Source organism: Dendrobates tinctorius, unplaced genomic scaffold (assembly GCF_039654945.1).
Source record: "Dendrobates tinctorius isolate UK_male_01 unplaced genomic scaffold, ASM3965494v1 ptg000254l, whole genome shotgun sequence".
In the NCBI taxonomy this organism is placed as follows: Eukaryota; Metazoa; Chordata; class Amphibia; order Anura; family Dendrobatidae; genus Dendrobates; species Dendrobates tinctorius.
In genome coordinates, this window is record NW_027361921.1 from 13,198,448 (window position 1) to 13,212,758 (window position 14,311).

The 14,311-nt window shown below is 47.9% G+C and overlaps 1 protein-coding gene across 9 annotated transcripts in view; it reads right to left on the reverse strand.

The window, feature by feature from the left end:
* The window catches only part of HIBCH (3-hydroxyisobutyryl-CoA hydrolase), a 536,626-nt gene that overhangs the window by 388,478 nt on the left and 133,837 nt on the right, over positions 1-14,311 (reverse strand). The gene's annotated exons all lie outside the window — the stretch shown is intronic.

A 14,311-nucleotide genomic window follows, 5' to 3' on the forward strand; every position in this document is an offset into this window, starting at 1 on the left:
TACATGGAGAAGCAGTGATCTTTTATATGCGCCCATGCACTCAGAGGAATTCCAGCCAGCGTCATTCATTCAGACTCCAGCCAACGCAGAGCGGACCTCCGAAAACCCGGGGTGGTACTGAAAGTGGTACCCCAGCTTGGAAGACCCCGTTACACCATTGCTCTCATTCTTTAAGTTTCCCTTGTTCTCATCTGGCAGCTGTCAATTTGCCTCCAACACTTTTCCTTTCACTTTTTCCCCATTATGTAGATAGGGGCAAAATTGTTTGGTGAATTGGAACGCACGGGGGTAAAATTTCGCCTCACAACATAGCCTATGACGCTCTCGGGGTCCAGACATGTGAATGTGCCAAATTTTGTGGCTGTAGCTGCGACGGTGCGGATGCCAATCCCGGACATACACACATACATACATACATACACACCCACATTGAGCTTTATATATTAGATACACTATTGGCCCGATTCTTACTAGGAATGGGTATATACTTGGATCTACTTGTTAGAGCTTTACCAACGGTCTTCATCCTGGACTTCCTGGTTCACGGTGATGCTGAATGCTCGCGCGGTTTGGGCCCGGCCAGTCTCCATGATGATGTACCCACAGCAACATTCCGGCCACTACTTCTTCGGTGACGCCATCCAATTGGATGCACCCAGAGGCGGGGCTACATGGGATGGTGTGCGACGCTGCATACTGGTCCCCTTATGGTTTAAATGAATCACAGGGTTTTGCCTCTTTCCTGTGAATGTTTTGGACTACCCCTTCTTGTTTGATGTTTTCCATTGTGGTCTGTTTTATCCTGTTTGTCTTATGAGGCTTGTTGTTCTACCTCCCACCATGATTTTAGTCTGGCTTTTATTCATTTTTGTTGGTTTTTTATAGTCATTGCTTGTTGTTCATTGTTTGTATTCTGCCCTTTTCAGTGACCAACATCTTCAGCCTCATTTAGGTGATCCCATTTGATGTCCCTACAGTCATTTTAAGACCAATATCATCAAGATTTGCGGATGAGATGTCAACTTTAGGCACACGGACATCATGTCATCAAAGAAATACTTGCATCATGTAAAGTTGGCTTGGCCTGATCATTGCATGGACTATCCGTAATTTAGCAAGGCCTAATAGTTAACACTATGTCTGTGTAGATAGTATTGCTTGGCCCCTTTTAGTCTGCAGGTTATTCCTATCTGTATAATGTATTGGTACTTCATTTGTACGTGCATATATTAATATACCTTATCTGCTTACCTGTATATATGTTTTCCTATACATTCTACTAATGATGCAGATATATGATTACATATTGTTTTATTCCATGCCTGCTTCAAGGCAATATTGTCTTCATTTTTGCCTCATTATACTCACCTTATGTTTAATTATATCTGCCCATGCTTGAGTGGATTTGCTCTCATGTCAATTTTTTATGTTATATTCTTTATACCATCATTATTCCCTTCAGCAATCTTATTATGGTTGCCATGCCTGCATGTCCTCCTCACCATGTGATGCCCTCAATGCGTCCTTTACATCTACTGCTGAATGTTCTCAGTGCGTCCCTTCCATCTCCTGCACGGCTGCGTTGCCTGGTGATGGCTAGGCGCCGGCCGTCCCACGTGATGCAGCAGCAGAGTGGTAGTGACGTGCGGGTTCACCAGCAGCACGCTCCTCCTTTGCACTGCCACTCACCGCCCCATACTAAGGGCGGAAGTGATGTGTGTGTACTTTACTGGCAGGAGTGAGGGCTCACGCCCTCACTTCCTGTCTGTCAGCGCTGACGCCTGAGTATACTATTGGTGGAGGTGTTTCTTTTGCCTCTGTTGACTGGCTGACACATTTGATTTGGGATTATGTGTGACCTCTATGGGCGGTCATATTGACATTTAGGCGCTCTATTACATTTCTATTGGCTATCTCGCAAACTAGTAGGGTATTTAAATGGGAACGTTGGCATATTAAAGCCATGCCCCCTGAGGAAGATTCACACATCGAAACGTGCGTTGGGGTTTTATCTCCTGCCTTCACGCCTGGAAGCATGACGGGTAACTATATATTAGCAATGTAATTTGGTTGGTTCATTTTTTCCAACTGCTCTGCCTCATACACTTTTTCATTAGTGATGGATTCTTAGTCCCTGTATGTGCCGCAGTGTCCGGAGCCCCCCCATACTATTTTAGTATTGTCGGTTTTGTCTACCTATGACATTGATTATAATTGGAGGAACTCCGGTACCTGGGGTATAGCACTATGCCTGTTATACTTGGGACTATTTTGTCCATTTAGACGATTGTGATTGGTGGCAGCATATACTGTATATACCCATATTGCCCCACATGCACTAAGCGTGATTCCAGGATATTTATGCCACGTTCTAGGGTTTTTGAGGTCACTTTTAATCATATACTTCTTTTTCATACTGTCTGCTCACTTATATACTATGTTCAGCGTGTTTTCTTGTTCATATTGACATCTTATGTCACTTTTTATGATTAATAAAAATTTGTCAATTTTTTGCTAACTAGCCTAGACTCCAGTTTCTCCGGTTTTCCATGTTCCACTTATGAGTCGTTGTTGCTATGCATTTCCTTATTAGTAATGTGGTAATTATGCCATTTATAACTAATTAAACTATGATTTGGAGACTTGTTCTATTATCTGTATTTTCTGTGTTCTTCACAGCCATTGCCTCCAAAAACTCTATGGATTACAAAGCACGTGAGCAGACGTGGTTGACACGTATTAGGCTGAGTGCAGACGGAGTTTTGAGCCCTGCGGATTTTTCCGTGCAGAATGGAAGAAAACCGCAGGTCAAATGACCTGCATTTTTCCTGCGGATTTCTTCCATTTTTCACGCGGTTTTCATGCGGTTTTCCATTGCGGTTTTCCCCCTGCAGATTTGGAGACAGGGGAGATAGAAAACCGCACAAAAGAAGTAACATGCTGCGGATTTTGTACCGCAGGAAAACCGTGCGGAAAAATCCGCAGCGTCTGCACAGCGGTTTTTTTTTTCCATTCATTTTAAAGGTACTGTACATCACAATGCGGATATGCAACGTTTCTGCGCGGTAAAATCCGCTGCGGAAACGCTGCATATCTGCATCGTGTGCACACCGCCTTAATCAGGTTTTTAGTGACCAACCCAAAGTATCAGTGGCAAGTGGTGGTAAGGATATACAGGAGCTGACCAAGAGGCTAAAGAGCCTACTCAACAAACGAACAAGAATTTGGTGGAATCGTGCATTTTTGATTAAATATATAGAGAGAGGTCTTGTGCCGAGAGGTCTGCGTGTCCAAGTGTTCCCTTCCTTTGAGGTAGAGGATACAGTGTTTAGACATAAATGGGAAGATTTGGCGAATAACTGTTCCAAGGGGTTCATGGAACTCTTGGCGATTCAGAATAAGGAATCAATAGATGCATTGGATATGGAGATAGAAGATATCCAAAAGAAATTAAAACAGGAACTATCTGATGGTGAATTACAACTAATTCACCAAGAGATTGATTACGAATTCCAGAAATGGGAAAAAGAAATCTGTGCTAATAAGACCATGAAATTTCAGAGGGATCCTAATGATAAGCAATCTAATACAATGTACAGGTGGAACCGGCGAGTACGTCGCTTTAATAATCGTCCTAGAAAGAGATCTACCTCTGTCACCTCTTATGCCTCTAGTGAAGAATCCTCTAAGTCTAGATCAGCTGCAAACTTTCAAAATACTAACCTGCCTCCTAATAGGGATACACAATCAGTAAAACGGAAATTTGCACTTCCTAAAAACAGGACAAGAGAGATAAGAAAAACAACTTAGAGGTAATTAACCTGTCCAAACACGTTCTAACTATAGCTCAACTCGAGGTTTTATCAAAGGGTCTTACTTTTTCTCCCACTAACTCATATGATTCCTTCACAGCCATAAAAGACCTATACCTATTCTTGAGAAAATTGATTCTTAAGAAGTTATATGCCAAAAAAGGCAATGACCAGCTACAAACCAACCACATTGAGGAGGAGGCACTGCAGGCTTTAGAAGATCTACACAATGAGCAGGATATGGTGCCTAAAGGTATGTTTCCACGGTCACTCTGTCCACGTTCCACTAGGTTTCCCCCCTTGTCCTTATGCCCTGCGGTCGACATCTTCACTAGAATGGTTGTGGAGGATTTCAAACAAATCTCCCACAAACGAAGAAGGGATAATCTTACAGCTTCACAACGTATGGCCCTTAGAGAATTACAATCCCTTGAGGGTGTAGTCATAAAACCAGCAGACAAGGGGGAAACATAGTGATCTGGCCGCAGGATATGTACGAAAAAGAGGCATATAGGCAGCTGAGGGACAAAAAGACTTACCTCAGACTTGAACACAGTCCATTAAGAGCCTTCTCAGCTGAATTGGAAGTGATCTTGAACGAAGCATTTGAGAAGGGTATAATTCCCAAGAAAATTCTAGATGGATTATTTACAAAATTTCCAAAGATACCCACGATATATTTTGTGCCTAAAATCCACAAAAATGCTGTGGAGCCACCGGGACGTCCTATTGTGTCGGGCATAGGGGGGTTGTGTGAACCAATATGTAAATTTATTGATTATTACTTAAAACCACTGGTTGAAGCACTGCCCTCCTATGCTCGGGACACAATGGATGTCCTGGCCAGAATTGATGGTATGACTCTTGACCGTGACATGTACTTAGTGACTGCAGATATAGAATCTCTGTACACGTGTATGCACCATCAGGACGGCCTCAACGCCTGTCGTTTTTACCTGCAGAACAGCAATTGTGGAGGTTTACTTTGTGACCTTGTCTTGGAACTTCTTGACTATATATTGACTCACAATTTTTTTGTGTTCAGGGAACGTTTTTATCTGCAGCAGTGCGGCACTGCAATGGGTGCGGCCTGTGCGCCTTCCTTCGCCAACCTCTTCCTAGGGTACTGGGAGAGGGAGGTTTTTGGGGGGAGGGCGCGCAGGCCGCTGACCATGTGCAGTGCTGGCTGAGATATGACGTGTTCATGGTCTGGCAGGGCACGGAACAACAACTACATGGGTTCATGGAAAGTCTAAATCAAAATCCTTATAACATTAAATTGACGTACACTTATAGCAAGACCGAGGTGGACTTTTTAGATATCAAGATCTTGGTAGATGAATATCTACAGTTGCAAACTGACCTATATCGTAAGCCCACCTCGGTGAATGCACTATTGCAAGCCAGCTCTTGCCATCCAGGGGCCACTGTCAGGGCAATTCCCACAGGACAATTCTTAAGACTGAGAAGGGTATGCTCCTCTGATCTAAGATTTGAGAATCAAGCAAGAGACCTTAAAAATAGATTTGAGATGCGTGGCTATAGCAATAGAAGTGTAAAATATGGATACATGAGGGCAAAGAAGAGTCAACGGACGTCCCTCTTACATTCCACTAATAGGATACACAAACAATCTGAAGATCAAGTCAGGTTCATTTCCAAATTCAATGGAGAATGGTTGACCATGTAGCAATGCCTACAACGGCATTGGAACATTTTAAAAACGGATCCATCCTTAGTACCCCTCCTGTCTGAAAGGCCACTCATGACAGCTAGAAGGGGTTATAATTTGTCGGATGCCCTTGTGCATAGTTACTATGCCCCACGGACAAAAAATCCCTTTAATTCAACGGGTCCACTACAAGGATGTTTCCCGTGTGGGAATTGCGTGGCCTGTAAAAACATCATGCGTACTAACACTTTTATATCTGCCGATGGTTCTAATGGTGTCTAATTTGGGATTATGTGTGACCTCTATGGGCGGTTATATTGACATTTAGGCGCTCTATTACATTTCTATTGGCTATCTCGCAAACTAGTAGGATATTTAAATGGGAACCTTGGCATATTAAAGCCATGCCCCCTGAGGAAGATTCACACACATCGAAACGTGCGTTGGGGATTTATCTCCTGCCTTCACGCCTGGAAGCATGACGGGTAACTATATATTAGCAATGTAATTTGGTTGGTTCATTTTTTCCAACTGCTCTGCCTCATACACTTTTTCATTAGTGATGGATTCTTAGTCCCTGTATGTGCCGCAGTGTCCGGAGCCCCCCCATACTATTTTAGTATTGTCGGTTTTGTCTACCTATGACATTGATTATAATTGGAGGAACTCCGGTACCTGGGGTATAGCACTATGCCTGTTATACTTGGGACTATTTTGTCCATTTAGACGAATGTGATTGGTGGCAGCATATACTGTATATACCCATATTGCCCCACATGCACTAAGCGTGATTCCAGGATATTTATGCCACGTTCTAGGGTTTTTGAGGTCACTTTTAATCATATACTTCTTTTTCATACTGTCTGCTCACTTATATACTATGTTCAGCGTGTTTTCTTGTTCACATTGACATCTTATGTCACTTTTTATGATTAATAAAAATTTGTCAATTTTTTGCTAACTAGCCTAGACTCCAGTTTCTCCGGTTTTCCATGTTCCACTTATGAGTCGTTGTTGCTATGCATTTCCTTATTAGTAATGTGCTAATTATGCCATTTATAACTAATTAAACTATGATTTGGAGACTTGTTCTATTATACTGGTTACCGCATTGCCGGGAGCGTTACAAAAGAATTCACCCACGTGGGCTATGTACACTCCCTGTATGCTCTACACTGACACACCCCCGGTCTGGTGACACAGACCAATGGAAAGCAGGGGGTGTGTCTCAATGGGCACAATGTGTTACGCTGTCAATTGAACTTTTATGTGAAAGGGGAGACATAAGCAGGGCCGTTTTTTGACAAAGTGGGGCCCTAGGCAAAAGTTTAAAATGAGGTCCAAAATGCTCACATATTGCACCATGACACACAAACATTTTGGTTGCATTTACATATGCGGAGTTCAGGCCGTTCAATGAGTGTGATCGACAATACTGAAGTCGTTTGGCTCTTGTTTCCCGGCCTCTTTACACCGACTGAGGAAGAGTGATGGAGATAGAACAATCACTAGTAGATCAATCTGTCCTCATACAGTATCTACTATATAATTGTCTAATTTTGTCTGTCTGTCTGTAATGGAAATCCCACCTCGCTGATTGGTCACGGCAGTTAGGCTGCGACCAATCAGCGACCGTTGCTTAATCGTCGTGGCAATACGGCCGCATTGCTTATTGTACAGGCACATTACAGCCGTTAAAGGCATCACTGCTGCGTTGCTCATTACACAGGCACAGTCCTTTACATATTCTGGAGTACAATACATTAGGTAATTAGGTAACAGTAGAACAGTGACTGCAGCTCTGGGTGTAACTTGCGTACAATACATTAGGTGACAGCAGAAAAGTGAATGCAGCTCTGGGTGTAACTGGAGTACAATACATTAGGTAAGATCTAAACAGTGACTGCAGCTCTGGTTGTAACTGGAGTACAATACATTAGGTAGGAGCAGAACAGTGACTGCAGATCTGGGTGTAACTGGACAACAATACATTCGGTAAAAGTAGAACAGTGACTGCAGATCTGGGAGTAACTAGAGTACAATACATTAGATAACAGCAGAACAGTGACTGCAGATCTGGGTGTAACTGGAGTACACTACATTAGGTAACAGCAGAACAGTGACTGCAGCTCTGGGTGTAACTGGAGTACACTACATTAGGTAACAGCAGAATAGTGACTGCAGATCTGGGTGTAACTGGACTACACTACATTAGGTAACAGCAGAACAGTGACTGCAGATCTGGGTGTAACTGGAGTACAATACATTAGTCCATAGCTTCAATACCTTCATCTTGCAGGAACTGCTGACACACTCCAGCCACATGAGGTCTGGCATTGTCCTGCATTAGGAGGAACCCAGGGCCAACCACATAAGGTCTCACAAGGGGTCTGAGGATCTCATCTCGGTACCTAATGGCAGTCAGGCTACCTCTGGCGAGCAGATGGAGGGCTGTATGGCCCTGCAAAGAATTACTAACCCACACCATTACTGACCCACTACCAATCCGGTTATGCTGAAGGATGTTGCAGGCAGCAGATCGCTCTCCACGGCATCTCCAGACTCTGTCACGTCTGTCACATGTTCTCAGTGTGAACCTGCTTTTAACTGTGAAGAGCACAGGGCGCCAGTGGCGAATTTGCCAATCCTGGTATACTGTGGCAAATGCCAAGCGTCCTGCACGGTGTTGGGCTGTGAGCACAACCCCCATCTGTGGACGTCGGACACTCAGACCATCCTCATGGAGTCGGTTTCTAACAGTTTGTGCAGACACATGCACATTTGTGGCCTGCTGGAGGTCACTTTGCAGGGCTCTGGTAGTGCTCCTCCTGTTCCTCCTTGCACAAAGGTTGAGGTAGCGGTCCTGCTGCTGGGTTGTTGCCCTCCGACGGCCCCCTCCACTTCTCCTGTTGTACTGGCCTGTCTTCTGTTAGCGCCTCAAGCCTCTGGACACTACGCTGACAGACATAGCAAACCTTCTTGCCACAGCTCGCATTGATGTGCCAACCTGGATGAGCTGCACTACCTGAGCCACTTGTATGGGTTGTAGAGTCCGTCTTATGCTACCAGTGTGAAAGCACAACCAACATTCAAAAGTGACCAAAACATCAGCCAGAAAGCATTGGTACTGAGATGTGGTCTGCGGTCCCCACATGCAGTACCACTCCTTTATTGAGGGCGTTTTGATAATTGCCAATAATTTCCATCTGTTGTCTATTCCATTTGCACAACAGCATGTGAAATTGATTCTCAATCAGTGTGGCTTCCGAAGTGGACAGTTTGATGTCACAGAAGTTTAAATTACTTGGAGTTATATTCTGCTGTTTAAGTGTTCCCTTTATTTTTTTGAGCAGTGTATATCCATCTAGGTTGTACAATATCCTACTTGGTGGCAAGGTCCTCATTTATTCATATTTTCTTGCTCTGTGTCTCTTCATAACACAGGCCATTGCCTGACAGATGCACAATATTCATAGATGTTTTCTGATATTAAACAGATTATTCATAGTGTATTTATACCTTCCTATGTGTTACAGGGCTGGCAGAACGCACCAAATAATAAAGATGAAATAATATATAAGGTGCGTTCGCAGCCCAGGGCCCACCGTGCAGAGGTGACCAACTGCTGCTGAACAATGCGGGAAAGGCGTGTAGGAGGAAAGCCGGACACCAGTGGGTACCACTGAGCCGGTGCTAGCAGGCACGAGCTCCGTTACTTCACGTAACATGTACCAGCTGGCGAACAACCGCAACCTGTTAGCGTCACAGGTCACGGTGGTGTGAACCACTGCTTGCAACGTGTGCAGTGTCTGCCCTGACGGACGCCACTAACCAGCCTAACAAACATTGCTGGAAAGCGCGCACACGGCGCTACTGTAGCGGATGCTGCAGTGGCCAAGGAGGCCTATTCTGGCAGACTCTCTAGGCGCTAGCGGTAGATGTGGAGCAACACTGCGGTGCTATGCAGTGCTAGAGCTAATGTGCTGACTTTAATTCCTAACCCTAACTCATACATACATACCAGGCTCATTCATCCATCATCATACATACACTAAATACATTAGCCTCAGAGTCCATCATAACGCATGGCGGGGCGGTCATGCAAACCTTTTATAGCCGTGCCTTTCCGGGACCTTCCTGATCCTCCTGATGGACCAATCAGAACTGGAGAAGGACCTGAGCATGTGACTCCCAATCCCCAATGGGAGATCGTCTCATGAGCATGCTCAGTGGACCGAAGGAAAGACTTAGACTCTGGAGTCTTTTGCTGCTGGCCAGGCTGCATTGCCATAACTGGACCAGAGGTGGCAGCAGCAACCAAACCCACAATGCTGGTGTGGACAGAACGCCGGGATCGTGGAGTCTGCTGAGCAGGCTCCACTGCGGCCGGAGGGGAATGGGAGACCGCCGATGGCAAGGCTCGGGATTCCCGCTGTGCAGCGCCCGGAACCCGACGCCTAACATTACCCCCCCCAGGGCCCTCTCCCCTCTGAGCCTTGCTACTCTCAAATGCCACGATAAAGAGCAGGGCATGGATATTCTCCACTGGCTCCCAGGTCCGAGCCTCAGGACCCTTGCAGTCCACCAAACCCACCACCCTGCATCTCACGATGGCATTGACCTCAAACTCATCCGAAGACAGGTCGGATGTCCCGGCAGATGACTCGGTAAACCGGGACAAGTGGGCACGGCTTAAGCAGGGACACGTGAAAGGTGTCAGAAATGGCCAAGTGGGGAGGAAGAGCCAGGCGATAGACCACAGGGTTGACCTACTCCAGGACATTGAAGGGGCCAATGTATCACGGCGCAAACTTGGTGGACTCGGCACGCAGCCTGATATTTTGGGCAGAGAGCCACACCAAGTCGCCAGGTGCAAAAGTGGGAGCAGGACGCCGATGCGTGTCGGTGGACGCCCTCATTCTCTCCTTACAGGCCCGGATGGCATCCTAAGTGCGATCCCAAATGTCGCGAGCCACCACTGCCCAGTCTGCCACCCTAGAATCAGTGGAAGACACTGGCATCATGACGGGGAAGCGCGGATGCTGGCCATAATTAAGGAGGAACGGGGTCTGATCAGTGGAATCAGCTACTGCGTTGTTCAATGCAAATTCTGCCCACGGTAGTAAGGATGCCCAGTCATCCTGCCTGGCTGAGACAAAATGTCGCAGGTTTGTGACCAGAGTTTGGTTAGCTCTCTCAACCAACCCGTTCGTTTCGAGGTGATAGGCGGAGGAAAAATTTAGCTCAATGCTGAGCAGACTGCAGAGCTCCCTCCAAAACCGAGAAGCAAACTGGGGACCCCGGTCACTAACTATCATGTCCGGCATACCGTGCAAACGAAATACGTGCTTTATGAACAGTGTGGCGAGACCACGGGCAGAAGGCAGCTGCACGAGTGGCACCAGATACACCATTTTAGAAAAATGATCGGTGACCACCCAGATGACCGTGCTGCCACTGGATTTGCGCAGGCCGACCACAAAATCCATGCCAACCATTTCCCAGGGTCTGTCTGCCACCGGCAAGGGGTACAGTAACCCAGCCGGCCTCTGCCTAGAGGACCTGTTCCGAGCACAGGAGACGCATGCCTGAATGTATTCTTTTGTGTCCCAAGCCATGTGCGGCCACTAATAAGTCCTTGCCAGGAGTTCCGTGGTCCGCCTAGTACCAAAGTGACCACCTAGCCTGGACGCGTGAGCCCACGCGAGAACCTCTGGCTGCAGGCAGGGAGGGACAAAGGTTTTGCCCTGTGGCACTGACTCGAGAGCAACTGGAGCCATGGTCCTCAGACTCTCAGAGGGAACGATTAGCCGAGGCTCAGCCTCATCCTCCTCCGCTCACACCACCAAGCGAGAGAGAGCATCAGCCCGGACGTTCTTCTCACCGGACAGATAGTGCAGGGTGAAGCGGAAGCGGGAGAAGAAAAGTGACCACCTGGCTTGGCAAGAGTTCAACCGCTGGGTCGTTTGTAAATACACCAGGTTTTTATGGTCGGTGTATACCTGAAAGGGGAACCGGGCTCCCTCCAGGAGATGTCTCTAATCGGAAAAGGCCAACTTCATTGCCAGTAGCTCTCTATCCCCGATGGAGTAGTTTCTCTCCGCCGGTGAGAAGATCTTGGAGATGAAGAAGCAGGGATGCTTCGGACCTTGAGCATCCTTCTGGAAAAGGACTGCCCCTGCACCGACGGACAAGGCATCTACCTCTAGGATAAAGGGTTTATCCACATCGGGACGATGGAGGATAGGAGCGCCAGGAAAATGGGTCTTAAGAGACGAGAAGGCCACGGAGACCTGTTCCAACCAAAGCTTTGGATTGGCTCCCTTTTTGGTGAGGGTGACCAAAGGAGCCACCAGTGTGGAGAAGTGGGGAATGAACTGGCGGTAGTAATTAATGAAGCCCAAAAACCGCTGCACCGCTTTAAGAGAGTGGGGCTCCTGCCAGTCCATTACCGCCTGCAATTTGGCATGATCCATAGCCAACCCCTGGGCCGAGATGATATAGCCCAAGAACGGCAAAGACTTCTGCTCAAATTGACACTTCTCCAACTTGGCGAAGAGAGAATTCGCCCACAGAAGACCTTGCAGACGTCTCTCCGGTGAGAGGCCAAATCTGGAGAGAAGATGAGAATGTCATCCAGATAGACCACCACCGAGGTGGAGAGCATACCGTGAAAGACATCATTCATGAAGTCATGGAAGACAGCTGGTGCGTTACAGAGGTCGACGGGCATGACCAGGTACTCATAGTGGCCATCCCTGGTATTAAAGGCTGTCTTCCACTCATCCCCTTCACGTATGCGGATCAAGTTGTAAGCCCCCCCGTAGATCTAATTTAGTGACGACCCGGGCCCCTCGCAACCTATCAAGAGATCAGGGGAAGAGGGTACTTGTTTTTTACGGTTATGGCATTGATACCTCTGTAATAAATGCAAGGGCGCAGCGCTCCACTCTTCTTCTGTACGAAGAAGAACCCTGCCCCTGTTAGTAACACCGACTTCCCAAAAAACCCTCTTGCCAGGTTCTCCCGGATATATTGTGACATAGCCTCCGTCTCCGGGAGGGACAGAGGATACACGCGGCCTCGAGGAGGCACCGCGCCTGGCAAAAGGTCTATCGGACAGTCGTAGGGGCGATGGGGCGGAAGCGTCTCTGCAGATTTCTTAGAAACGACGTCCACGTACTGCTGGTAGGGTCTTGGGAGTGCAGAGAGATCCGCGGGTACCTCGGTGGAAGCTACCTGAACGCTGTCCCTCATGCAACTACCCTCACGTCCCTCATGCATCTACCCTCACAGGACTTGCTCCAACCCAGTATTCTCCCCGAGGACCATTCTATATGAGGAGAATGGCAACGGAGCCAGGGAACTCCAAGGAGAACCTGGTCGATGCCCTCGGGCATAATGAGCAGGGACAACGTCTCGTGGTGAGATGGCAAGATTGAGAGCCCAAGGGGTGCTGTCTGGTGTGTAATCTGGGACGGTAAGGTCGAACCGTTGACTACCCTGATGGTCACGGGGCGAGGAAGTGGCACCAAGGGAATTGCGTGCTGTTGGGCGAAGGCCGAGGACATAAAGTTTCCATCTGCCCCGGAGTCCATGCAGACCTCTACCTCCCAGGTGGAAGCACCGCTCTCTAACGTCCCTCGGAAGGACAGCTTGGAGGAGAAAGTTCCAATATCAAGTAGACCTCCTGCAACTACCACTTGACGCGATCGTTTTCCTGACCGTTGAGGGAACCTGTTGGCCAGGTGACCAGACTGTCGACACTGGTGACAGCGTGCAGAGGTTCACACCGGGCGCAACTTGGGACCAGTGCGAGACACCTCCATGGGCTCCGGAGGCATGACTCCCAGAGCGGGGGGTTCAAGAGGTTTAGAGCAGGCGGGAGCCAACCTAACCCTCGGTCTGGACTGAGAGCGTTCTAACCCACGTTCCGTGAAACAGAGATCTATGCGGGTGGAAACGGTAATCAGCTCCTCCAGACTAACGGGAACCTCCCTGGTAGCTAGTGCATCTTTGACATGCTCCGCCAAACCTCTCCAGAACACAGGGACGAGTGCCTTATCAGGCCATTCCAGCTCGGAAGCCAGGGTCCGGAAGTTGACGGCATAATGGCTGACCGAGAGGGGTCCCAGTGTTAATGCTAACAATCGGAGAGAGGTGTCGTGTGTGACTCGTGGCCCCAAGAAGACCTGCTTTAGGGATGACAGAAAGTGAGCAGCACTCAGAACCACGGGGTCACCATGCTCCCACAGTGGAGTGGCCCATTCCAGAACCCTGCCCGACAGCAGGGAGATGATGAACCTCACCTTTGCTCGCTCTGAAGGGGATCGCGTGGCCAGTAAATCAAGCTGGATAAAGCACTGGCTTACGAAACCCCTACTGGTAGCGCTGTCACCCGAAAACTTGTTGGGCAATGAGAGACGGGAAAATGTCGGGGCAGGAATGGGTGTGGCGGCACGAGCGACCGCATCTGCTACCGCTTGGATGGAAACTGCAGTGACGTCCGCAGCTGAAGTTGAGCGCTCGAGAGCGGACAACCTGCCCTCCAGCTGCTGGACAAATCGCTGCAGGCGCTGCCCGTCCGCCATTGTTAGCCAGGCCCTGGTGCTATGATAATGTTACGGGGCTGGCAGAACGCACCAAATAATAAAGATGAAATAATATATAAGGTGCGTTCGCAACCCAGGGCCCACCGTGCAGAGGTGACCAACTGCTGCTGAACTATGCGGGAAAGGCGTGTAGGAGGAAAGCCGGACACCAGTGGGTAATCACTGAGCCGGTGCTAACAGGCACGAGCTCCGTTACTTCACGTAATACGTACCAG